Raw genomic sequence first — 25,064 nt, 5'->3', positions numbered from 1 at the left:
CAGCATTCCCCTTTACCTTGGAAAACAACCCCAGTGAGCAGCCCAGGAAACTTTGTCCCCAATGCCATCTCTCTAGAGCAAGAACATGGCATATTCATGTCTACTGTGCCTCACCTGCAAATAGCAGTGATGCTGTAGATAACAAATTAGAAGAGGGAGGCCAGTCCTCCTCTGGAACTCTCAATTCAAACAGAGGGAATGGAGTGTGTGAAAGGCAAAGCCACCGGACAGCAGGGAGGGAGATTAGTTTCCGTCATCAGTCATTGCTGACCGCTGGGCATTTCTGAGATTGGTGTGATGGTCAAGGAAAAACATCTTACAGGAGAAAATGAGCCTTTTGGAAAGATGTGAGGTTGCTTAATCCAGAAGACAGACAAGAAGTCTGGAGGAAGAGAATGAGGCTGCAATGATGGGAGAGAAAGATTACTCAGGGCTGCTTCTGAACGGACTTTTAAACTTTTTGAAGCAGAGAGGAAGGAAAATGAGGTTGTAATAGTTGAGGTGCAACTTGACACTGCTGGGGGTTGGTGTGATGATGATGACAAGTATTTCAAAGATTATAAAGAATATAACATTAAATTATCTTACTGCTTACAAATTATTCAAATTAATTTTGCATTCATCTTCACACTGTTTTCTCCCCAAAATGCACTCCCTGGGGGTGCATGAGATGGTAAACAAACATCAGAATTCACCAGCTGAATTCATTCAAAAAGCTGTCAATATCAAAAATGGGGTGGGAGGAGTCAACTACCAAGTTTTTAAACTGTTTCAGATTCATCATAACTTTAAATGTGTTCTTAAATGTCTGAGAGACCAAAGACCTTGATATTAAAAAGAAAAAGAACAGTTAACTAAATTATTTTTCTAGGACCACAAATTAACCATCAAAAAATTATCTCTTACTATCAGTCAAGTAGAAGCTCCACATTCCAGGTAGCAATGGTGAAAATCCAACCCAATCAACAGTGTTCATCCATCTCAGTAACTAGGTTTTCTCTGTACACTGGCCATTGTCCCCCCTCTACTAAATATTATTGTAAAACACTTGAAAATCTAAATTAAAATAGTTGCAGGAAAAGCAGACATAAAGGATTAAAATAAAAATGAAAAGGACAAATGCTAGCAAAGCATTGTAGAGTTGCACATATTACATTTAACACATCCATTCTCTGAAGGAATTTAACACAATTTCTCCCCTTCTAACTAAAAAATTAATTCCTGTATGTTGTCTTTGAGATTTGGACTGGGAATGAAAAGGAGAAAACCATTGAAAGTGTGAAGATTTTATATGAATTAATCAACCAAGAGTTCAGTGAATGGTTACTGAAGATTAAACTTTATAGTTTAGAAACCCAAGGACAGTATTTTTCTCATGAGTGTACCTCACATCCAGAAAGCCTCTACTGATATAGATGGCTCATTTACCATATTCAATTGAAGAGGTAATCTTTAGGACATCTCAATGAGAAAGTACAAAGAGGTTAAGCTATTTATATAGAAGTCAACGGAGAGTCAAAATTAGAACAAGATGACCCAGTCCTGTATTCTAGATGCATGGATAATTTCATCTCTCTATCCATTCATGTTAAAGCCTATGGTAGATGAGACATAATCAGCCTTAAAGATGCAGAAAGGTAGTGTTGTCCATGAGGTATTCATATTCAGAAAGAAACTCTAAAGGCTGTAGTCACTGTCAAGTTAGTTATTCCAGGAGTAATGGGGGCTTTATAGACGCAGCTGTGACCATCTCTGTCTGCTGCTGACAGTCTTGAAACTGTCAGTCACTCCTTGAAATACTACAGTCTGCAACGTAAGATACAAGTGCAAGGCTTGTGCAGAGGCTCATTTGCCTTGGTCTTCCTCAGACCCAATCAGAAGTACTCTATGGGACTAAGATACCATTAGTTTATAGTATGCCACACTGCATGCTACAAAGTTCACTTTGCAAGAGTTGCATATTCCAGATATCACAGAGTATCTGAGCTTTTTCCATAGAAAAATCTAAAAAGGAATGTGTGAGCAAATGAACCTATAGAATCTGCCAGCTTTCATTGCTTTCGCAATTTATGAAACAGTCCAGAATACCACATGCTGTGATTGGTTCCATATCCCATAGAGTGAGCAAACTTTTCATTTCTGTCATACAAAATCAAGTTGGTGGACTTGACATAAAAGGGTTGCCAAGAGTAATACATTCTGTGCTAGTCTTCAAGGCTCTTGAGGACATGGTGATTTTTTTTTTTCCAGTTCACCTCTCTAAAATTCCTGTATATTGCTTGGTCTGTGGTAGGTATTCTTTCTATGTATTCAGTCAATTATTAGACACCTCTTGTGTGGTTGACCAGGTTGAAAAAAAAAGTGTAAGATGTGATCTTTGCCAAAGTCTTCACTGAGCTTACAAGAAATAGCTAAAAACATGTGCAAATATAATTGTATGTATCCAAGTATTAAAAGGGTGAGCATGACAGTAGAACTGGAAATTTTAAAAAGAACATTAAAAAATATTTCCTGAGCATCTATTATGTGTCAGCTTTTCTTCTAGGCACTGGTGATAAAGCAGTGAACAAAACAGGCAAAAATCCCTCCGTCATGGAGTTTATATTCCAGTTGGGGAGGAAAAATAGGAGCAATCAATGAATGAGTAAAACATATAGAATGTTAGTTTATGATAAGGGCCCATGGAGAAAAATAAAACCAGGAAGGAGGACAGAAAGTATTAAGGAAATGCATGCTGCCATTTTAAATAGGATGACCAGGGCAGACCTCGCTGAGAGGGTGACATCTGAGCAAAGACCTGACAGGGCTGGGAAGTCAAGCCCTCGTTATTTATCTTGAACTGCAGCATGGCCAGAGTAACAGCAAGTGCAATGGCCTGAAGGACAGTGAGGAGTCAGGGAGGCTGGAGTGGAGTGAAGGGGAGGTTGGCAGGGGCTGAGCTGTATCTCTTCAAATTTGTCTCTACTTATTTTTAGACGGGATTAAAACAAGGACTATGAATTTGCAGATGTTCCCATTCTTTACTTCCCCTGATAGTTTCTTTCCTGGTCCTCTACCTTCAGAGATGACATTCTTGGTCTTTTGGTCCTAAGGAAAAGAGGAAAGTTGTCTGGGGTTGGGGCAAGGAGGAGTACCATAGGGCAGAGTATTTGAGAAGTGTAATTTCAAAGCACAGGGGCAGTGAATTTGGGGAGAGGATGAAAAGAGATCTAATATATGATTCTGTGAGCCCATCCTTTCCATGTGACACAAACATGAAGACTGGGAGTTATTTTAAGATTACTTTGAACTGTGAACTTACCTTGAGTTACATGACCTGTATATTCCAAGACATGATTTGGGAACTGAGCTTCATGAGTCATGGCTTTTCAGGATAAATTCCGATAAGCAGAATTCTTAGCCAAAGGGAGGGAACACTTTACATTTTGATATATAATATCAGGTTCCCCCCACCCCCACCCCAGAAAGGTATGTCATTTTACACCTCAACAACTTGCTCCCCACAGGCTTACCACACTGAGTATTGGCACTCTTAATCTTTGTAAATATGATATGGGAAGGATGATTTCTCAACAGTATTTGAAATATTTGCATCTTGGAAACGTGAGAGTAAATGTCTCTTCCTGTTTATTTGCCATTTGTATTTCCTCTTAGGTCGATTATCTATCTGTTCATGTTCTTTGCCCTGTTTTCTTTTGGAATATACATAGTTCCTTATTGAATTTGTTAGAACCATTTGTGTTTTCATGAGTTTTTGCTTTTGTCTATAAAACGCTGCAAGTAGGTCTCTCGGTGTATTTGTCAGGGGCTCTTGAGTACCTGCAACATAAAGTGACTGGCTTATTCCAGCAGAAAATTAGTGTTTTGAAAGGATATTTGGTAGATCACAGAATCACTGGAAAAGCTAGGAAACTGGACTCTGAAAATAGAGCAGTGCCAAGGGAGGCAGGGCAGAATGCAGACCAAACGACATTTAGGAATGATGCCACTCCCACCAAACTGGACTGTCCTCTGTTCCTGGTTCAGAGTCTTGTGCCAGAGTATCTGGTTGCTGAGGCTCTGTCACAGGCTGCATCCTAGTTGTCAAGGATCTGAGAAGGTGAATGTGAGGACTTTCCATCTGCAGTGGGAAGTAGGCCCTGTGTTTCATCTGGAGTCATCAGTAGAGAATTCCCCAGCATGTAAAGGGGAAGTCGGAGGCTAAGCCAGAGGGAGAGAGAGAGGCCCGTATAACTAGCTGGAGGTTTAACTTAAATTTTTATAGTGCACTTAGCTTTACAGAGAATTTAATTTGGTGATGAATGTAATCTGAAAATATCTTCATGATTTCTGATCTTAACTTAAGCCTAAGTTCCCCTTCCTACTCAGAGGGGTAGGGTGCAGTCTTCAAGACGCCTTGAATATTTGTTACTGGCCTTTGAGGGGCTTTGCCATCTCCACTCTTCTAGTATACATAATTGGAAGCCTGTCTACACATGCTGAACAGACCAGTAATCCTACTGCCTGCTACATCAGAGAAGCTTCTGGGGGATTCTCTGCTCATTCAGGATATATTAAGAAAGCTCAAATGCTGGCTCGCTATAATGGTCCCCTTCAGACTCAGCTGCAGAAGGAGGGGAAAAAATTAGCAGGTATGAAATGATGTGGCTGTGCTCTTCCATAACCAGGACACTCCTTGCAGAGAAAAGCCCCAGCATGCCACCACCAGGAATGGAGCTTGGGTTCCTGTGGTGAGGGCTATGCCTGTAGGAGCTTGAGCCCAGATGTGGGACATCCAGTGTAGGTTAGTAGAGGCTTGGAGACCAAAGTCCCTGTGGGTGATCGAAGAAATTCTGCCAGAAAGGCAGCCTCGGGAATGTTGGGAGATAAGCATTAGGCAGTATCCCAAACAGGGATCCAGGGCAGAGAGACCTAAAACTGAGCTTAAGGTGCTTGGACCGTGCTCTAGCCCCTGGGGACTGACGTGAGGACCTAAAGCCGCTGGTAGCTCATCACCACAGCACTGAGGCAGGCAGGACAAGCTGGACACTCAGACTTTAGAATAGGAGGACAAGCTAGGGGCTGAAACAAATAGCAAAGGAGAAATTTGTTAGGCAGAGTACTTAAGTGCATGGCCTGTACAGCCAGCCTCCTTGCATCCAAATCTCCATTCTGTCTCTCACTACCTGTGTAACTGCTCAAGGGACTTAGCCTTTGTGTGCCACAGTTTCCTTGCCTGCAAAACCAGAATGCTAACAATGCCTATCTCAGACAGCTTTGGTGAGAGGCAAATGAATGGATGTATGAGAAGTGCTTAGAGCAGGGCTAGCACAGAATAGGTGTTAAAAATGTTAGCTATTATCGTTTTTTATTATTATTACTAGAACTGGCACAAGTAATCCAGCGAGAACAAATGCCAAGGTGGTTCTGATGTGGACTCACCATAGTTATTTAGTTCTCTCTGGGTAACAAGATTAGTCAAAGATCTGTGGTGAGGCTAAGGTTCCAGATGAGGGTCATGGGTTGGAAAAGAGCAGCAGAGGAAAGGAGCAAGGAAAATTCTTGCAAGCACAGTTGAGAGAGCGGGATTTTCTTTTTAGGCAAATTCTGACACAGTCTTTGTGCTCTGTGGCCTGTCCAGGATCTCTGGGCTCCATGGGGCCCTTGCTAGAGATGCGAGTAGTGAGAGAGTCCCTCTGCTCTCCTGGGGACTCTGTAGGCTGGATCCTTGAAAACTCCAGGGTGTACAGTGGCCATAGGAGAGATCATTCACCTTTGGCCTCCTGCGGGTCCTATTTGTGGGCCTACAGTCCCCAAAGTGAAGCTGGAGTTGGAGGCATTAAAGTAGAAACCCTATTTCACAATATGAGGATTCTATTTCTTCATGGACCTCTCCCATATACATGAAGACAAAACAGGGCCTTTAAGCAGTTATTTCCAATAATAATAATGGCTACCATTGTTGGCACATTAATCATGTGCCAAGACTCTCTCTGTGTGTGTACCTGAGTGTCACAGACTGACTACATCATTTAGTCCTTAGAGAAACGCCATACACTAAGTCCTATAAGCATTCCCTTTTGCAGATGAGGAAACAGGCTCAGGAAGGTGAAGTGACTTGCTGAGGTCAAACGGCCAGCAAATAGGAGTGCCAAAATTCCAGCTCAAGTTCAATATTTGAGCCTGAGCTTTTAAAGAGAAGAAACAAGGAATACTTCGGGGTTGCTATCCTAAAGGAAAGACTGCATTTTTGACCAAAGTGAAATATGTGCTGTTTGTTCCCTTCCTTTGGTGAACTGACACCAACTTGAAACATTTGCTCCCACCCTGGGCAGCATCTGCTGTGGTTCTCTGAGGACATTGATTCACTCTGTGGAGACTCTTCCCATGAGAGGCCAAAGTTCCTTATTGCTTCTGGGATCACAAAACCCTTCTCAACAAGATCCCTCAGGCCCAGGCCCCTAAAAACTATGTAATACATTTGCCATCAAAACAATCTCACATGGTCCCTCAGAGACCATTATGCTGCAAACAAAGGTAACATGATATTCCAATAAATATTTCTCCTGTGAAGTCATTAGGGCCCCTCCCCCCAACTAAACTGTATTCTTCAAATTTAATATAATTTCATAGTTCCCCTAAATCATTCATGGGTATATATCAACATTCAAATGTTCCACATCCTGTCATTTGAATAAGAATGATTATTAAAGTTTAGGTTGAGTCTAAAATGCAAAAGCATTTTACTGTTTTTATTATTAAAAATGCTGTAATGAAATATTTTAAAACGTTATAGCAATTATCATTTCATTGCACAAACCTGTATTGTCAACTGTGCCACATTCAAATGTTAAATCACTATTTTAATATCAAATTACATAGAGAGCGAGCTAGTGCTAAAATTCATCTTCTGTGCAGTGTATTTCTCTGCAACATTCTAGTACATGTGGTCTGTCATGGTTGAGAGGTGCCGCATTCTACAGGAAACATCACAGATTTGGGAAGTCCCAGAATCTAAATAGTGAGGCTGTCGAGAGAGTATATTCTTCATCATTTAAAAATATTGGGATAATCAGTTTTTATTTCTGAGCTCCCAAACCCAAGCCTGCAGGACAGCCCTGGAGAGCAACCAAAACCTGAACAGCTGGGCTTGCAAAACTGAAATGAATCACAGAAGTCCTTCTGTAGGTTGTGTGCTTTGGACATCAGTGTTGTGGTCTTCCTGAGATCTACCAGGCCAGTTGCATTGGGCTGTCCTGAGGGAGGAAACAGTGGAATAGTATGGCAGCTCTTGTTGCCCTGGGACAAATGGTAATGAGGAAGAGGTGTGGTGATGAGAGATACTGCATTCAGGCTCTTGCTGCTCAATGAATCCTACATGGTTCTCACAACATTATCTATAAAATTGAGCTACATGTTTTGATCACACTGAATATAATCCCTACGCAGAGGACTTTGACTTGAGACTGTCCCATTAGGTGATTAAAAAACACAAAAGTACATTTTAAATAGTTTTCATAAAGAACTAATTGTATATGACTCTGATTGCTTATGGGAAACTTTTGAAGTTCACACTGGGTCAGTAAGTCACATTTAAGCCCTTGACATCACATGATTGTATTAGCTGTGCAGTTTTTAAGATGAGCACCTCATCATCAAAACTGTAAAACCATCTGAATAGTATCAACAGGTTATGTTATAAACAAATTGCACTGTTAGTGAAGATTGTCAGGCAGAAACTAGTTATCTTATGGGTGGTTAGTAAATACTTGGCTAATTGATTTATACTGGTGTTGTTTATATTAATGTGTCAAACGTCTTAAAGGAAGTTACAAATTGAAAGGTTATAACCCCAAATAAATTTACTTTATTAAGATTTGCTTACAGTCAAGAAGTATCTCCTTTTGCTCCCACCCCCTACCCACCCTGCTCCAGCTACCATAGTAACATCTTTAAGTTCCTGGTTTAATTCCTGGGAACAGACAGAGATGAAGATATATGTGCAAGAATGAAGGCATGCTTTGGAAAACAACACTTGTAAGTGATTGAGGAAGGCAGGATAGGGCAGAAGGCTGTTGAACTGTGACGTAGTTGCAACAAGGCCTCAGCCAATCCCACCAGGAATCTAAAAAATGGACGGCACTTCAGAGAGGTCCCTAAATTGAAGCAAGGGACCTAGGCCTTGGTAGCCCTCATCAACCAGTCATTGGATGTAGGCCACCCCTGCAGAAAGAAACATAACTTTGGGGAAGTGCAAACAACAGTTCCTTTTGGCTAAGGGCAATTCCTGGAGAGGGACTCAGCTCTGAGTCATCAACAGGTAACACCCTAACAGCTGAGAGAATAGGTGCTTTGGTCCCAGAAGGGGAATTTGGGTAGCACACACATAACCCACTGCACTGGGTTACACTACCAATTCACTGTGTGGGAACTAAACTCAGCCTCCTCTTAAGTTAAATTTTCTTTCTGACTTTCCTGTGTTTGTTATCAACATCACCATTTTTCTTTACCCAAGGTAGAATAGAAATCTGAAGATTTCTAAAAATTGCCTTGGGTGATTTTTAACAGTCTGTCACATTTAATTTCTAGCATATTTATCCTTTTAAACAATTTTAAATAATTCACTACAAAGTGAAATCTGGCATAAGTCCTATCTGTCTTTTACTCCCTGAATTTCTGAAGAAGCCAAGACAACAGATTTCCAGGCAGTTTCTAGGGTCTGGGCTGGGGACTGGTGAAATAACTGAAGAATGGGAAAGTGACTGTTTCTTTTTCCTATTTTAGAGAAGAAAGCTTGAGTCATTGGCTGGGCAAATAAATAATTATTCTCTGGAATTCCAACTCTGTTTATAAGAATGCAAATGAATGACCTTGTAAAAGAATGTTGTTATTTTATGTTTTAAAAAAGTTTAACATGAGCTAAATATTTTCAGAGATAGAAATTTTTAAAAAATCTAGCTAGTAAGGTGGGTACAACCTTACCTTCCAATAGGCTATCTATGCTGTCAAAGACCTAGCTGCCACTCCAAACACTGTCCTCCAAGTGCTCACAGGAAAACACAGGGGATATTAAATTATCATATAATTAAATTAAATTATCACTTTGCAATCCCACCAATAAGGCTGAGATGGTGCTTCTGTTGTGAATCCTTGCTTGCAAATCCTTTAACTCTGGGATGAGCACTCTATCCTGGCAGAATCAGTTTCAGCTTAAAGGTGGAGTTGTAGATTAGATGATTGTACAAGGGTTCTTGAACCCAGAAGATTCTAAGGACGAACACTAAAACTCATTTGTTTTTAAGATTTATGATCTTTGGTTTTTGAATAATTTTACCTGCCCAAAATGTGGGTCTATATTGTACATATCATGAGTTCAAATTCTAAATATAAGGCTATTTGAAATCTTAAGAACACTTCTTTTAAAATAGTAAATGGGATGCTTTAATGTTAGGAACTTTTAGAAATGCAGAGAAATATCTGTTTCTGATTAAGTGGGTGGGAAACCAATACTGATGGTTTTCATGAAGCAAGACAGTGGGGGCCGCCAGCGTTCATCTCCTCCACACCTGCTGTGTGCACAGTACTATGAAGATACCATAATGATGTTCACAGAGTGGAGAAAAGATGATCTCAGATTTCTAAAAATATAAAAAGGAAAAAACCGGGCAGGAAAACACTTGGGGCTCACTTTTCCCTTTTAAGCCCATGAGGTTTTTTAAGCAACTCCCATTGGGTGAGTGGAGAAGATGGGGTTCCTCCAAGTACCACCCCTAAAGTCTCTGGGGCCACAAGAAGCCTGCATAGCTGGCTCAAAGAAGGGCCCCCGAGTACACTTGGCAAGCATTTGCTTATGCCCGCACAGGAACGAGCACATGCTCACTGTGGGAGTGCCTTGCTGTGACTGAGCCATATGAGAGAACCCCGTAGATGGTTTCCTCTCCTTCACCTTATCTTCCAGTCTCGCTCTCTGGGATCTATCTGGATGACCCAGGTGGCACTGGATGCGTGGACAGTGGCACCAACAGGGACACACAGAGGCCTGCTGAAAGGCATGTGATAATGATAGGCCAGCATCCTGGGGCCCAACGATCTTCCTTGGGAATGCTTTGGAGAAGCCATCTAAACAAAGAGCTGGTTAAAGGATGGCTTACAGCCAAAATTGTCAAACTTTAGCTTCAGAGTCATCCAGATAGATCCCAGAGAGTGAGACTGGAAGATAAGGGGAAGCAGAGGAAACCTTCACCTGAAAGGTTTGTTAAAACAGATTCCTGGGCCCTACCCCCAGAGTTTCTGATTCAACACGTCTTGAGTAAAGCCTGAAAATCTTCATTTCTAACAAATTGTCCAGGAATCACAGTGAGAAGCCACAGTGTAAAGAAGAGAGAGCCTCCACTGTCCTCTTCTGTGGTCCTCAAAATTATTCACGTCGCTTGGCCTTGTGGTGAGGAGAACTACCAGGTAGAGGTGAGTGACTGTCTTTGGGCAAATGATTTAATGTCTTGAGATGAGCCAATGACATGAGCCAGAGGAAGGAGTATGGAATATGCATGAGGACTGTGTGACATCAGACAAAGAGCCAATTTGCTCCTCTGCTTCTTTGTAAATGACACAGCAAAGTGTGTATAGCTACACCTCTTATCAATGCACCTGGTTTGTGTGCACAGAGCAGCCTTCCTGTTCCCTCTTCCTTAAGTCCAGTCGTATATTTCTGGTGGGTTCAGAATCAGTGCCTTATGCTCATGGGCCATGGGGTGTGTGTGTGGCTGTTTTCCCTTGGCAAATGTTCCTATGTATTGGGACCAAAGCCTGGCTAATCAGAATTTCTCCACAGGAAATTTTTAAGTTTCACTGGTGGGGAAATTTCTCACTCATTTCTGGTGGCAGAGTTGTAAGAATATGTTCAAGAGCTGCAGTCAGCCATATCTTCCACCATGTAGAATGTGTGAGCCAATGAAAAAGAGGAGAAATGGAAAAGAACCATGTCAACCATAAGCCTCTGCTTCTAGTCACTGTGGGCTCAGAGCTGTTTGGTTCTGCAATAATTCCTTTGGTTGTGTATTCTCTATCAGTATCTTTATAACTCCTACTCCTCTGCCACATCCCCATTCCAACACTTTTTTGTTTGTTTGTTTGTTTGCTTAAAGTGGTTTGAATTGGATTTCTGTCACTTGCAAAGGAAAGAATCCTGACCAGTGTCCCTCTTAATAAAACCATCAAAGACAGAGGTGAAAAAGAAGTCGTGGAAGGTGGTGGTGGTGTATGCATTGCCAGGTTCTCGTAGCTACAAGGAACAGAGCCTTGCTCAGGTCTCCCTATGAAAAAGTGCAAAAACTCATATGGGGAGACTGCAAGTAGAAAGCCACCAAAAAATTGAGATATGTTTAGGGCCAGCTGCTCTCTAGATCTCTCTCCTGGCCTCTCCTCCATGTTAGCCCTGCTTCTCAGAGTATAAGTTCCCATTTACTCCTATGTGATCAATATTTTCCCAATTTTCTAGCCCAAATCCCAGGAGGTCAGCTAATGACACTGCTCTTCTTACTGTACAGACCCTCTGTTCCTGGATACCTGTGGGTGGCCAGCTAACCTCTTTAGATGAGGCACCATCTCTGGTTCTATCAGGATCCCCCTCTGAACAACAATAAAAGAAGCTAGGGAATTTAGGATGAGGCAGACACATTGCACTGTGTCCATTGTTAGAGATGTGTGTTCCAGAGTACCAGGAATGAAGAGTCATCATAGGAAACATCAAACAAATATTAAATTTAAAACATTTGCACCAGAAAATCTACAGTGCATCAGAGAGGTGGGTATGGAGAAGATAGACAGCAAGGACTTGCTGACATGATCTGGGCCAAATCCCAGAGCTTCAGGTCCTAGAAAAGGCAGCAAGACCAGGGCAAGTGCTTTGTAGCTCCAAAGCTTGTGGCCGCTCACAGCCACAGCAAAGCCACTCGTCTCTGCTTGGCTTGACTTTTATTACATGACTGCGGGAACCTGGGGATACTCACCACATATTCTCTCCTTTCCTCCATCTCTCCAGAAGTCTGGGGGGTCACACAGACTAGGATGGAGTCCTCATCAGGGACCTCGGGCAAGTTTCTTAGCTCTGAAGCCTCAGTCTGTCATCCAAAGATGACATTATGTGCTTCATAGGGTTGTCGTGAAGAGCAAGTAAGACAATGCCTGTGGAACACTTAGCCTAGTTCCAGTCACAAAGTGCTCACTAAATGCTAGTTACCACTGCTTCATCACCACCATCATCATCATCATTATTGTCATTTTCATTATGACACTTTCAAGGTGAGTGAGTGTAATATGACTCCAGGGGTACATTTGTGAACAAAGCTTCTCTCTCTGTTTGCTGATACTAGTCATGTTTCTAATAAACATCTCCCACTTACAAGTGAAATTAAAATCCAAATATATTTAAACTGTACAATTATATGTTCCAAAGTGAATATTACTTTGTATTCTTTAGAAAGTTTTAATTTTAAAAGGAAAGAGAGGAAAGGGGGGAAAGGAAGAAGGAAGGAAGGAAGGAAATCCTCTTCCTTGTAGAAATCATCTTCCCCTTGTAAAATGTTATACTTCATAATAAAAGAAATTCCTGTTGTTAATTGAGATATGAACAACAACAAAAACAACCAGAAAAAGATACCTAAAATTCTCTTCATTCTGTAACATAAAATATCTGGACATATTTACCTTATGTAAAACCATTCATTTGGTCCAACATGCCCCTTGCATTATCAAAAGTTTACTTGTAAAACATATGAAAAGACATGAAAAGATTGGTAGGGTGAGGCTTAAATATAATCTACAATTTTAAAATTTAATTTACACATTGCCATACTGTTCCATTACATATGCAGGAAAAGGAAGAGCAGTATTCCTCAGACTTGAAAAAATTAATCCATGTTTCTTGGCATGGATAACCAATGTTATATTTAAAATATACATATATAATGTGAGACCCATTATCTAATAAAAATCATGAAATCTAGCTTGTTCACTTTGCAACTTATAATGACTGTAAGTTGATCAAAGAAAACTACTTCCATTTTTATTACATTGTTACTATTTTTATGGACAAAATTTAAAATGGATGATAAAAATCCAATATACAGTAATTGAAACATACAGTCTGACCTCACATTGCTCTGATAAATCTGTTCGTTTCTGGCCATTTTCAGTGTTGCTATAGTGAACAGTGTTGACAAGTGGATGAAAAAAGCTTATAAATGGAATTCTGATCATAGATAAAACTGAACATAAACTATCTCCCAACATTTCTGCATGTTGGGAGGCCCGGTTTGTGCCACAGATGGCCATCTCCCAATAATACATAAAACATTTCTTGCTGGAGCTCAGCACACATTGAATGCACAGGTCATTTGAACAGAACAATAATTCAATTCACTTAATAATGACCTCACTGGGAACAAACACAGATGCAGGATGACGCTCTTAGAAGAACAAAATTGTATTAGCATTTTAAAAATGAAATTCTTAAAAAGCTGCCATGCTCTCTTGTCAAAATAGCGCTTAAATATATTCAGTGTTTAGCGACCAGGCAGGCTCACTGAGTTTATTTTAGTCTCTTGAATTTTATTGCTGTGTCTCTGTGCCATGTTTCTTCAGTTTGCAGCCTGGTGGCTCTCCTAGGAAGGTCATGGTGCCCACTGAACCCCTATTGGCTATTGGCTGAGCTCATTGATGAAGAGGCCTTGAGTTCATCATTTTTTCTTCTCTAATAGCTGAGATGGCAGTCAATGAAGAATGACTGCAGAAAGTTTCAGAAGGACACCTGGGAATCATTTAGCTAGACCAATAAAATCAGCTATTTATGTAAGTAACAGTTATTATAACCTCAATGACCAAAGCCATATTTCTCTAGAATAATTTTTAGGTTTAGGGCTAATTTTAGTTCTAATTTATAAGGTTTAACATTCAGAATTCCCTGCATTCATTCTGGCAGAAATGAATGAACTCAGCTAGGAAAAATCAGAATCTAGAGTGAAATCTTTCTAGCTTCTAGGTGCTTGCTAACAAGATAGCTTTGTGTTTTGACACCACCAGTAAACAAGACATCAGGCTCCACCAACCTAGAATTTTTAGCCATGATGCTCATTTCTGTATTTCAAAACTAAGCCCAAATGCTATTGAAATTATGTCCTTTATTGTCATAGTTTTAACTACTAATAGGGTGTTGTCTTCTGTCATCCACACTTAATAAACAGCAGATCTTTCAATATTTTTGTGCTTAATACATTTTATTGAAGAGATCTTTAATTTTAGGATCCAAATTATAAACCTGCAGAATGGAGAGTTTAAAAAAAACAGAACAAGAGACTGAAGATATAATCTATTCACATCTTTATTATTTTAGTGTTGGAGAACAGGGAGAAAATTTGTGCAGGAATTTTATAAACAATTGTTTTATAGTTTAATTATTTTATTTTTTAGCCCTTTTCCCCCTTCCATATATCCTAGAAGGCTTGAAAAAAACTGAATCTACTTTCCTACAAAGTAGTGCTTTTATGCTTGGGAGACACATTTCTTTATAGAAACTAACCCATTAGCTTATTTCTGTCCCTGCCGCATCAATATCAGCTGGAATATACCCTGTAATAGCGGCAGTTTATTAACCTCTGCTGTAAAAGCAGGAGAAAGAACACTCACATGATTTTTCCATGAAAATGGTGGTTGGGGGAATGGGTGCTTTAGGGATATAGTGTGGTAGGAAAAGGAGAGGGAGTTAAAGAGGCAGGGACTTTTTCCCACTACATGTATGTGAGTTTTTAAAGATTAAAGAGGTATCTATAAGCCAAACAAGACCTCCCTATTTTCTCCTTCATCCTCCCTTTCTTCCTTTCACTGATACCTCTCCCAGAAGACATAGTCCTTGCCTCTAAAAGAACTTACTGTCTGAAGAAAGAAAACACAGAAGATGAATAAACACATGTAAAAGGCAGCAGGCAGTTTACGACATGCCAACATGACAGGAGTTTGGAGAAACTGAGATCAGGAAAGGCTTCTCGAGGAAATCACAAGGTGTGCACGCAGATCCTGCCCCTGTGATGTATAATTGGCTGTATCTTAATTCTCTGGGAGGCCGAGGGCAGGGTGCCCTTCCTCTAACTGCCCCGGGTGCCATCCCGTTCCATCTCCCAGGATGAAGGAGATCCTTCTGCAGCTCCGCGCATTTCCCTAGCAGCAGCTCAGCTTCTCAGTTTATCTGAAACCTACCTGCGGGCCATCTGGGCTTGGCTTGCAGGGACTGAGCAGGATGCTGGAGTACACATACCTTCTCGGTCAGGCAAAAGAAGGGAGGTGACGCACATTCCTCTCCCGGCACTTGGGAAGGGGGAACCGGAGGGAGAAGTCCACTGTTTGTTGCTGGTAATCACAATGAGAACATTTACACAGCACTCACTCACCGTGCAGGGAACTGTTGAAGGCAATTTACCTGGGTTATTAACCCAGGTGATCCTTACAACAGCTCTATGAGGAAGTACTAGTAACACCCCATTTTACAGATGAGGCATGGAAAAGCTAATTAACTTACCGAAAATCATGCAGCTACTTAACTGGCATAGTTGGGACTTGAGCCCAGACACAGCTGGACTCCAGGACCTTTGCTTTTCCATGGATCACGACTCAGGCTGCATGTTAGAATCACTTGGAGAGCTGTTAAACAATATTGATACCTGGGCCACAATCCCAGAAATACCGATTTAATTGATCTGTGGTTGGTCCTGGGCAGGAGCACTTCCTAAATTTCCCCGGGTGATTCTCATGTGCTGCCAGGATTGCCAGCCTTGCTATTCTACCTCTCGCTATTCTGTTACCATGTTATCTCTGCACCTATTCTTTCCTACCTGTTACTCTGTTTTGCCCTGATCTTAGACTCTGCCTCGCTCCATTTTTCTTCTCACATAAAATGGCTCTTTTGGCTGTGTTAAATATGTCCACAAATTCTTTGCCATGCCACTCATCAGAAGGTGGAGCCTGACCTGTTCCCCTTGAGTGGGGCTGGACGTAGCAACTCAGTGAACTGGTGGCAGCGATGACTTCCAAGACCAGGTCATAAAAGACTGCAGCTTCCTCCTTGTCCTCCTTTCTGAACTGCGGACTGCTAACTCTGGGGAAGCTAGCTATGCCACAAGAACCTCAAAGAGCCCCGTGGGCAGAACCTTATGACAAGGAACTGTTGATTCCTGCCCGTGGCCAGTGGAGGACTGAGGCCTTCCAGCAAATAACCACTGAGTGAGCCAACTTGGGAATGAGTTGCCCAGCCCCAGTGAATCCTCAAAATGATTACGGCCCAGCTGACATCTCGAATGCCACTTCATGAGATCAGGAGCTGGAGCCACCTTGCTAAGTTGCTCCCAGATTCCCGACCCTCAGAAGCTGTGTGGGAAAAGTGTTTATTGTTTTGTGCTGACAAGTTGTGGGATAGTTTGTTATGTAGTAATAGATAAGTAATATAGCTGTCTTCATTGCTGCCCCATCCCCAGACCCTCCCACCTTGACTTGGAACTGGGGAAGTTGCTGGAGATGCAATATAAAAGTGTTCTGGACGTCCTAAGGTGAAATTCTGGATGTATTTACCATAGAAACATAGCTCCATGCATATTTATATACATACACATATGTAAAAATGCACAAAAAAAATCTGGAAGCAATAAGCCCTACTGTTAGTAATGGTAGAGCCAGAGATAGCAGAGGGAGTGGGATTAGGGTGGGGGAGGAAGCCAAGGAGAATTTGCTTCCTGCTTTGCAGGCTATAGTGCTGTTTGGATATTTCACATGGAGAAGGTATCTGTGCATCACCTGGGTAATTAAATATATTTTTCCTGCATAAAAGTGAGGGAAGTAAGAAAGGAAGCATGATCATACCCGAGGCTGGATTCTCTTGCAGGTACAGTGTTAGGAACATAGTTCTGCAAGCACAGTATGGACACAGTAGTGTTTTGTGGTCTTTCCTGATGACCTTAACACCAGGCAGAACACTGAATGTTAGGCACTGTAGTGATGAAGAATTAAAGGACAACAGGCCTTGGATCCTGACCCTCACATGCATTTGGTTCCTGGCTCTGACACTTACCAGCTTGACAAGTCATACAACTGTTCTGGGCCTGTTTCCTCATCCGTAAAGTTGGAATAATGATATAAGAATTGAATAATAATAATATATATTATTATAAATAACAAATATATAAGGGCCTCATGTACTGAATGACTCAGAGGTAGCACTTACTAAATGTAGCACTATTATCCTATGCAAAAATAAATTCCTCGTTCCAAACATGTATGTTTTGGAATCACCACATGCAAATAGATTGAGGGCTACACAAATTATATATTTTTGTTGACTCATCTTTTCTTTGCAAAAGGTTCCTGACACAAAGTAGACTTTCCAGACACATTTACTGCATGAATATTGAAAACACTGCAGTGGTTGAATATTTGTTTTCTATATAAAGTGACAAAGACCTGAACAATTTATATTCCACAGTTATAAGGGAGGATTGGAGGATGGTGGAGGTGAACTATGATCCCAAAGAGTTGAAACAATACTAGATTTGAATTCTATTGAACATTAACACTCAAGAGAGTTGAACTACCCCATCCTGTGCACATACATTGGAGGCCATACCAAGAGAGCCTACAGACCCCAAAATGTCAGCAAAGGTATTTTGCTTGAGCCACAGAACATTTTTGAAACATTTGAATTTGTTGCCCACATCTAAACTTGGAGGATTGCACATAAAAATGCAGATTTCTGATTGCCTTTAAAAAATTTACCTCTGTATCTTGGGCCAGTTGGCTAGGACTGAGTCATGCATTCCTCCTCTAGTCAGGATAAGGATTCCCCAGGAGGCTACAATTCCTACTTGGAATGGCCTGCATTATTCAGTAGGGTTACTTCCTTCTCCCTGTAGGCACTGAGTTTGTATCTCTGAAATGTTGGACATTTACAGTAAGAGTGTTATTGGGATAGGATGATCACATGCTTCTATAATTATAAAAATTGCCTAAGTGTGCCTGCAATGTAGAGACTCCACAAATGAAGGCCGTCTCTCTCTGTTTACTTTTTAATGAACTGAAGAAAGGGAATGTAGAGCTCTCTAAAATGTTTCTATGAGGAAATGAAGAACTGCTATTTATAACCTACTATACTTCTACAATGAGTTAATATTTATCAGGAGGACCTCCAGTCTCTCAAATGCTCTGAAGCTGCATGTTATCATAGCCAACCCATTTTGTATCATCTTTTCCATTTCACTGGGTAGGCTGGGATTCTTTCCTTGTACACATGCTCAAATTCAACAAGTGGAAGAAAATGCTGAACCATGACTCTTGCCTTTGATATATATATAGAGAGATACTTATCAATTTTGGTGATATTGAATTCATTTTTAATATCATGGAGCCACTTGCGAATCAATACCTGTCCAATACTTGTCTAATAAATGTTCCTGTCTGAATGTTATTAAAAACAAACAAACAAATCCTCTCTCCTTACGTGTACTTGAAGATCTCTCCATGGCAAAATTATTCCCAGTAATTAACAAAAAAGCAAAATATGAATTTGTGATAAAAAGAATCTTTCATTTGCTAGTTATTTTAGTCTAGGTCATTTTATTAAGAAAATTTTCAATATACAGAAAAGATGGAACAATGACAGAGAACACACATTTATAATCTAGGTTATATGATTTACATTTGCTATATTTACTTGATCACACATATCCATTCATTCCTTTTTCAGTCTATCAATTCATCTCCATTTTTTGATACATTTCAAAATATGTTACAGACATCAGTACATTTCACTCCCAAACACTTCAGCATGTGTATTATTAGAAGTCAATATTTGCTTATGGGTTAAAAAAATTTTTTGTGTGTGTGGTAAAATATGTGTAACATAAAATTTACCATTTGAACCATTTATAAATATACAGTACTATGGCATTAAGTACATTCACATTTGTGTGCAACCATCACTACTGCCCATCCCCAGAACCTCTCATTTTCTCCAGCTGAAATTCTGTATCCATTAGACACTAAATTCCCACTTTGCCTGGCTCCTCAGCAGTAGCAACCACCTTTCTCTTACCTTTTTCTATGTATTTGACTACTGGAAGTATGCAGGTAAGCAGAATCATATAGGATCTGTTCTTTTACAATATCTGTGACTGGTCTATTTCACTTAGTATGTCTTCAAGGTTCATCCACATTGTCAGAATTTCCTTCCTTTTTCAGCCTGAATAATAGTGCACTGTGGGTACACAGTACGTTTTTGTTTACCCATTCATCTATCCATGAATACTTACGTTGCTTTCTTCTACCTTTTGCCTATTGTGAATAATGCTGCTATGAACATGGATGTTCAAATATCTGTTCAAGTCCCTGTTTTCACTTCTTTTGGGTATATTCCCAGAAGTGGAATTGCTGGCTCATGTGGTAATTCTATGTTTAAATTTTTGGGCACTCTGGTTTCTTTTTTATGTAAAATTTGCACACAGTGAAATGCACATATCTTAATCTACCATATGATGGGTTGTGACAAATGCATACTTTAGCAGACATTTTGTTTTCTTTTTTAGGTCCTTGAGATATGTAAGAATTTTTCAGTTAGAACGTTAACACTTTCTGTGACCAAAATCCTGATGGAAAGCAGTGTTGGCTTGGATGACATCAGGCATCCAATTTCAGGAGCAACTGACCTTATCTAGTCACATGTTTTGAAATCTGTAAAGGATTTCACAGCCCTGGAATCATGAATTTTCAGAAATAATTATCTCCATCTTCCAATACTGAATATTAACAATGTGTTGTGTGTAAGCAATGACTACAGTAGTGTCAAAAAGGAACTTTTGAAAAGAAGAATGCATGTTGATCTCAATTTTTTAGCTTCTACCCATTACCGGGGATGTGATGATCTCCCCCTACTTCTATCATGAGGCTTTTCTAGAGTCTGCAGTGAGGCTTTTCCTGGAGATCCTAAGAAGGCAGGGAGAAAAGTTCATCCTGCAAATAAAGAATTTCTATTTTTGGAAATTAAAACAACAATGTATATAGCATATTTTCGCAATCAGATTGGTAAAAACTGATAATAGTCTCATTGTGAAGGGTGTGGAGAAACAGGCCTTCTCAGATACTGTAGGTGGCATTAAATAGTAGGACAACTTGCTACTGCCTGTTTTTAATATACCTTTTCAAAGAGCAGGCATTTCACGTCTAGGAATTTTTTGTACAAAGATGCTTGTATGAATGCACCAAGATACATTTGTACAATGTTGTTCATTGCCACATGGCTTATAATAGCAAAAAATTGGAAAGAGTCCAAATATCAGTCAGTAGGTAACTGCTAAAAATAAATCCTGATATACCCACATTTAACTGTTACAACTTTCTTTACCAGCTTGGACACAAATAAGGTTACATCTTTTTCATGTTTTCAAATTACATTAGGACCTAACATCTATGTTCCGGATTAGTGCCAGAGGAAGTCTATTGCCTGTCTCCTTTCTTAAGGCCTCTTCCCTCCTCTGATTTCCGAACCACCCTGGGGCTTTACTCCTTGCAGAGTGGACAGTCCTGCTTCTAAAGGCCTCATGGAGAGAGAACTAGGGAATCCGATTAGTCTATTAGGAGTCTTATTTTCAGTGTCTGTTGCTTCTGTTTGCCATAATATGACTGTTGAAAGCTGCAAAAGTAATAAATATGATCTAGCATTGTAAAATTAAGAATGAAAGAAAGGTTTGATTGAGACTTTGTTTTGAAAAAAAGAAAAGGATTATCTTGTCTTTACAATTTGTCTCTGAAGATACACATATAAAATTTTAATTGCAACAGTGAATCAAGTATTAATTTGGTGAGGGAGAAAATTTTTCTAGGAAAATTATTTAATAGCAAATTTTGACACTCTTCACACTAACTTTAATAGCAGAATCATACAAAGGTCATTTGCGTGAGGGCTTTGTCAATTTTCCTGAGAGCCTCTCTTAGTCCCTTGACATTCAAATAATTCTTGTTTTGAAGAACTTATCCTCTTATCATTCTTGCTGTTTTTCTCATTTTTAATTGTTAACTGGTCTAATACTGCCAGATACTCATTTGCTTATGGAACAGTTTTCCAAAATTATTCTCGATGACTTCATAAAATCCTGCATCTTTTGCAAGATTAGCAATTTTACATGGCAACTGAAATGCATTTTATTTACATTATATTGTCGGATGTTTATAACATCTATAATCAGCAAAATTGGCTGGGTGGAGATAGATGCTGGTATGAAGTTGGGAGAGCTGTTTGAGTGGGTACTAAGTTAATAATGGTCAGTTCATTAGTGGATATTTTCCTGTTATGACCAATTTTTGCTTCCTTATACAACTTAGCAACTACTAGGCTTCAGATAACGATAGTGAATAGATAGAAAATAAGAAACTGCTACACTACGCAGCACTAAAAAGGAATAAGGTATGTGATGACGTGGAAAAAACATTCGCAATACATTGTTAAATGAAAAAAGCAAGTTCCAAAGTACTATGAATAACATAACTGTATTTCTATGAAATAATAATAAATTTTCATATATGCATAAAAAATATAAAGAAATAAAACAACCTGGAAAAGTATATTCTAAACTATTAGCAGTCATTTCTAATAGGTGTGTAGGGAATAGGAAAAGCCCATCTAGGAAGTCTTATTTTTAAAGAGTAATTTATTACACTTTCAAATATGATTGAAACCAATTAAAAATGTTTTTAACTTGATAGCTGAGATAAGGCCAAAGTAAAGAAGAAAAAAGAAGGAAGAAAAGAAGAGAAAGAAATGCAAAATGGGTAGTCACTACATTCATATCTAAACAAGATTCTCTTAGAAAGAGCTTTTACAGTCCATTTTGAAGCGGTATATAGGATTCTTCACTATGACGCCATTTTATTGTAAATACCCCTGAGCTCATTCTCAGAATAACCAAGCCACAAACATTTGCTGAGAGTCTGTTATTTTCAAGGTACTGTGTTACACTTACTGCTCAGAGGAATACAAAGATCTGTAAGACTGCTAGAGCCTGTCCTTAAAAAGCTAGCAGTCTAGCTGAGGAGGTAAAAAGGTCCTCACTGAGTGAGAAAGGCCACAGCACCTGGTCATCATTGACCCGAGGTATCAGCAAGATGGTGCAACTGAGAGAAGGTGGAGAAACTACCTAGCTAATTTCTCAGTCTTAGCTCCCACTTAGGATTCTGTGGGCTCCAGCCATTAGATGAAAGTCTGCACAGAGCATAAGATAATAACCTTCAGAGAAAAATGCAGCTCTTTATTTAGGGGAGGGGAAATTCGTGGATCATCCAAAGACCAGTGAGAGCTTCCTCTGTATCTTGTGAGAGCTTCAGGGGGCTTTTGAGAGGGGCACTGATGAAGTGACATGGTGAACAGTATGGGTTGTATTTTTGCCTTTTGCCACATTTTATGAGTGAGGAACCTGAGACTGACTCGAGGTTATATTGTTGCTAAGGACAGAATCAGGATCTGAACCCAGTACCTGTGGCTCTAGAGCCTGTACTCTATTTCTATAACCCACTCCCTTCCTCACTGCAGATTGCAGGCTGATGATCATCACCTGGTACCTGTGGACAGAAGAGATGGTCAGCGTGCCACTTATCAATGTGTGTATTTACTATGAAATTTACCCTGGGAGAAACAAGGAAAGCAGCTGTGAGAATGGAATTTGAAGGAAGGTAATTCCTCCTGGTAAACAACAGCAAGATCCATGAAATCTCTGCAGTCTTCCTGGGTAAGAAGTTGCCATGATTTCTGTAGACTTGGTCTTCCTTTTCACTCCTGGAAATACTCCCTTTAGGGCAGAGTTGAAGCACTTTAATAGAGAAACACATCTCTTCTGCTTCTATTCTGCCTAAGCAGTGCATACAAAGGAGCTTTGCATTTTGAATTCAACTACAACAAAATTCACTTTCAAAAAACTGCTGTTGAGATACTTTGGTTGCAGACTTGCTTTGTATGACATATTCAATATCTAGGATAAAAGTGCTTTATATTTGCTACATAACATAACTGGTAGTGGTAATGGATTGTGCCGTAAAATTTGCCACTTAATTGTACCAACTTGCTCTTTAGAACTCTTTGCAATACAGGGAAAATATGACTTAACTATCATTATACTTTAGCTTGGATTTATTATCTATTCCAAAGAGTTAAAAACTTTTTTTAAAAGTGTAAATTTTTTAAAGGAAAAAATTTATTTGATCATTTCAGTCAAGTTTTTGGTATGTATTACCTTGCAAAGTAGCAATGATAAAAGAATTGAATGTAAAAAGAATGGTTTTAGTTCAATACCGTGATCATTATGACATGAAAGACAAATTATTTCATTCACTTCCTGTGTTAAAGAGTGAAAACAAACTACTTCTTACACCCACTCTTGAGATAGTAAGTGAAATGCAAAAATACCCGCCTTTTATGGAAAAGTGTGGAGTCACTGCCTTGAAAAATTTCCAAAAAGTGTTTTCAACATCTCAAGCTATATGAAAATAATTGGTGGATAATAAGCTACAAATTCTTTCTTTCTTTTGCCCTGCTTATCTCTGAGAATGTGAGGACTTGGCATTGAACATTGCATTGCCTTACGGACAACCTCGAAGGTCTTTGAAAAATAATATTTTTCAGTTTTGCTGAGGCAAGCATCAAATTCCAAACATGATTGTCTGAGAACAAATCATTTGACTAGTGAGTATGCCCACCCATCCACCTGGTACTCACATCTTAGGCAAGATCTTATGTTTCTGTCTAATTGCCACATCTGCAAAAAATCCTGTGAAGAGATAATAACTTTGTTTCTTTGTGAAAAATGGCCCTGAAAAGAAAGTCAACTGCCAGTGTAGTGCTGAAAAGTGATGGCATTATTAATTTGCATTATTACACTTAGATAGTTACAGGATTACATTTAGATTTAGATTATAATTAGGTGCATGACATTGGGGGCCTCTTAATATACTTACAAATTTGAAGATGCTTTGTGCACACAGGCATTTCTCTGGAGACTGGCACATGGCTTCTTTGAACAGAGATGAGAAGAAACTTTCTGGTTTCCTCTTCTGGTTAGGAAAAAAACAATCTTTTGTGGGACAAGCACCTTTGAAACCCAAATGTACTATGTAACTACTAGAGTCTGAGATAGCTGTTTGGCAACAAAAGCTCTCTTGGGTCAGTGAAGTGGTTGTTTCCTCTAAATTTGGCTTTAAAAAAATCCTCTGTAGTTGACCTTGTTCACCATTCTTCAGCTGAGAAAGGGCTCATTGTTTTCAGCTGAGAGTTCCATATACTAATCACAAGAATCCCAGAATTTTACAAACCACAGCATTAGACTGGGTCCCCAACCAGTTATCACCAGGCTGATGACAGGCAAAGAGCTGATGTCATCTTTGATACACATTACCCACACCATCTTCCCTGGAATGTTATTAGACATGTTCAGTTCTAACTGGAGACTAAAAGTTGAATGACCTATTATTCTGCACAAGCCCCTTCCTGGTACTCAGTGAAACTCAACTGAGAATACCCTGTCCAGGATTTGACTGTGATGATACATGGCAAGATGTCAAGCATCTTCAGAGGTCTTAAATGTTTGGCCTATTGTTGTTTGAGAGATGGCTTCTGATTTTCACTGGCCTTCATGAGGATGCTGCAAAAAATTATTCTCGTGACTGGTTCTAGCTGTTAATTCTTAATGCTTGTCTTTGAAAGGAGCAGAATCATATAGTTGGGCCTGTAGATTCTGAAGAATCTTTGATGCCTTAGAAGAACTCAAGGAAACTTAATTTCCAGACCTGGAAGAGATGCATTTTTTTTTAAATCACTTGGTTAGCCTTGTTGCCTTGAGTCAAATAGAGTGAGTTACTCTTTATGAAGCATGAACAATGCCAGAAACACATCATTAAAATGTTAATTTAATTTGGCATGTTGATGTAAGAATCCAGACCGTTTGGTTCACCTAAAAATGACTGGGATTAATGACATTGTTTTTGATCTGGAATAATTCTGGTTGGCTCTAAAG

At 39.7% G+C, this 25,064-nt stretch overlaps 1 long non-coding RNA gene across 1 annotated transcript in view; it reads left to right on the top strand.

The window, feature by feature from the left end:
- The window catches only part of LOC108384382 (uncharacterized), a 102,717-nt gene that overhangs the window by 52,470 nt on the left and 25,183 nt on the right, over window positions 1–25,064 (top strand). The window contains exons 4-5 of the long non-coding RNA XR_001850010.3: window positions 10,328–10,443; window positions 22,592–22,787. This is a non-coding gene — a long non-coding RNA (uncharacterized lncRNA). The remainder of the gene's footprint in view (window positions 1–10,327; window positions 10,444–22,591; window positions 22,788–25,064) is intronic.

This window comes from Manis javanica, chromosome 1 (assembly GCF_040802235.1).
Source record: "Manis javanica isolate MJ-LG chromosome 1, MJ_LKY, whole genome shotgun sequence".
Classification (NCBI taxonomy): domain Eukaryota; kingdom Metazoa; phylum Chordata; class Mammalia; order Pholidota; family Manidae; genus Manis; species Manis javanica.
The sequence above is the reverse complement of the archived record's forward strand: the minus strand, read 5'-3'. Positions and strand labels throughout refer to the sequence as shown.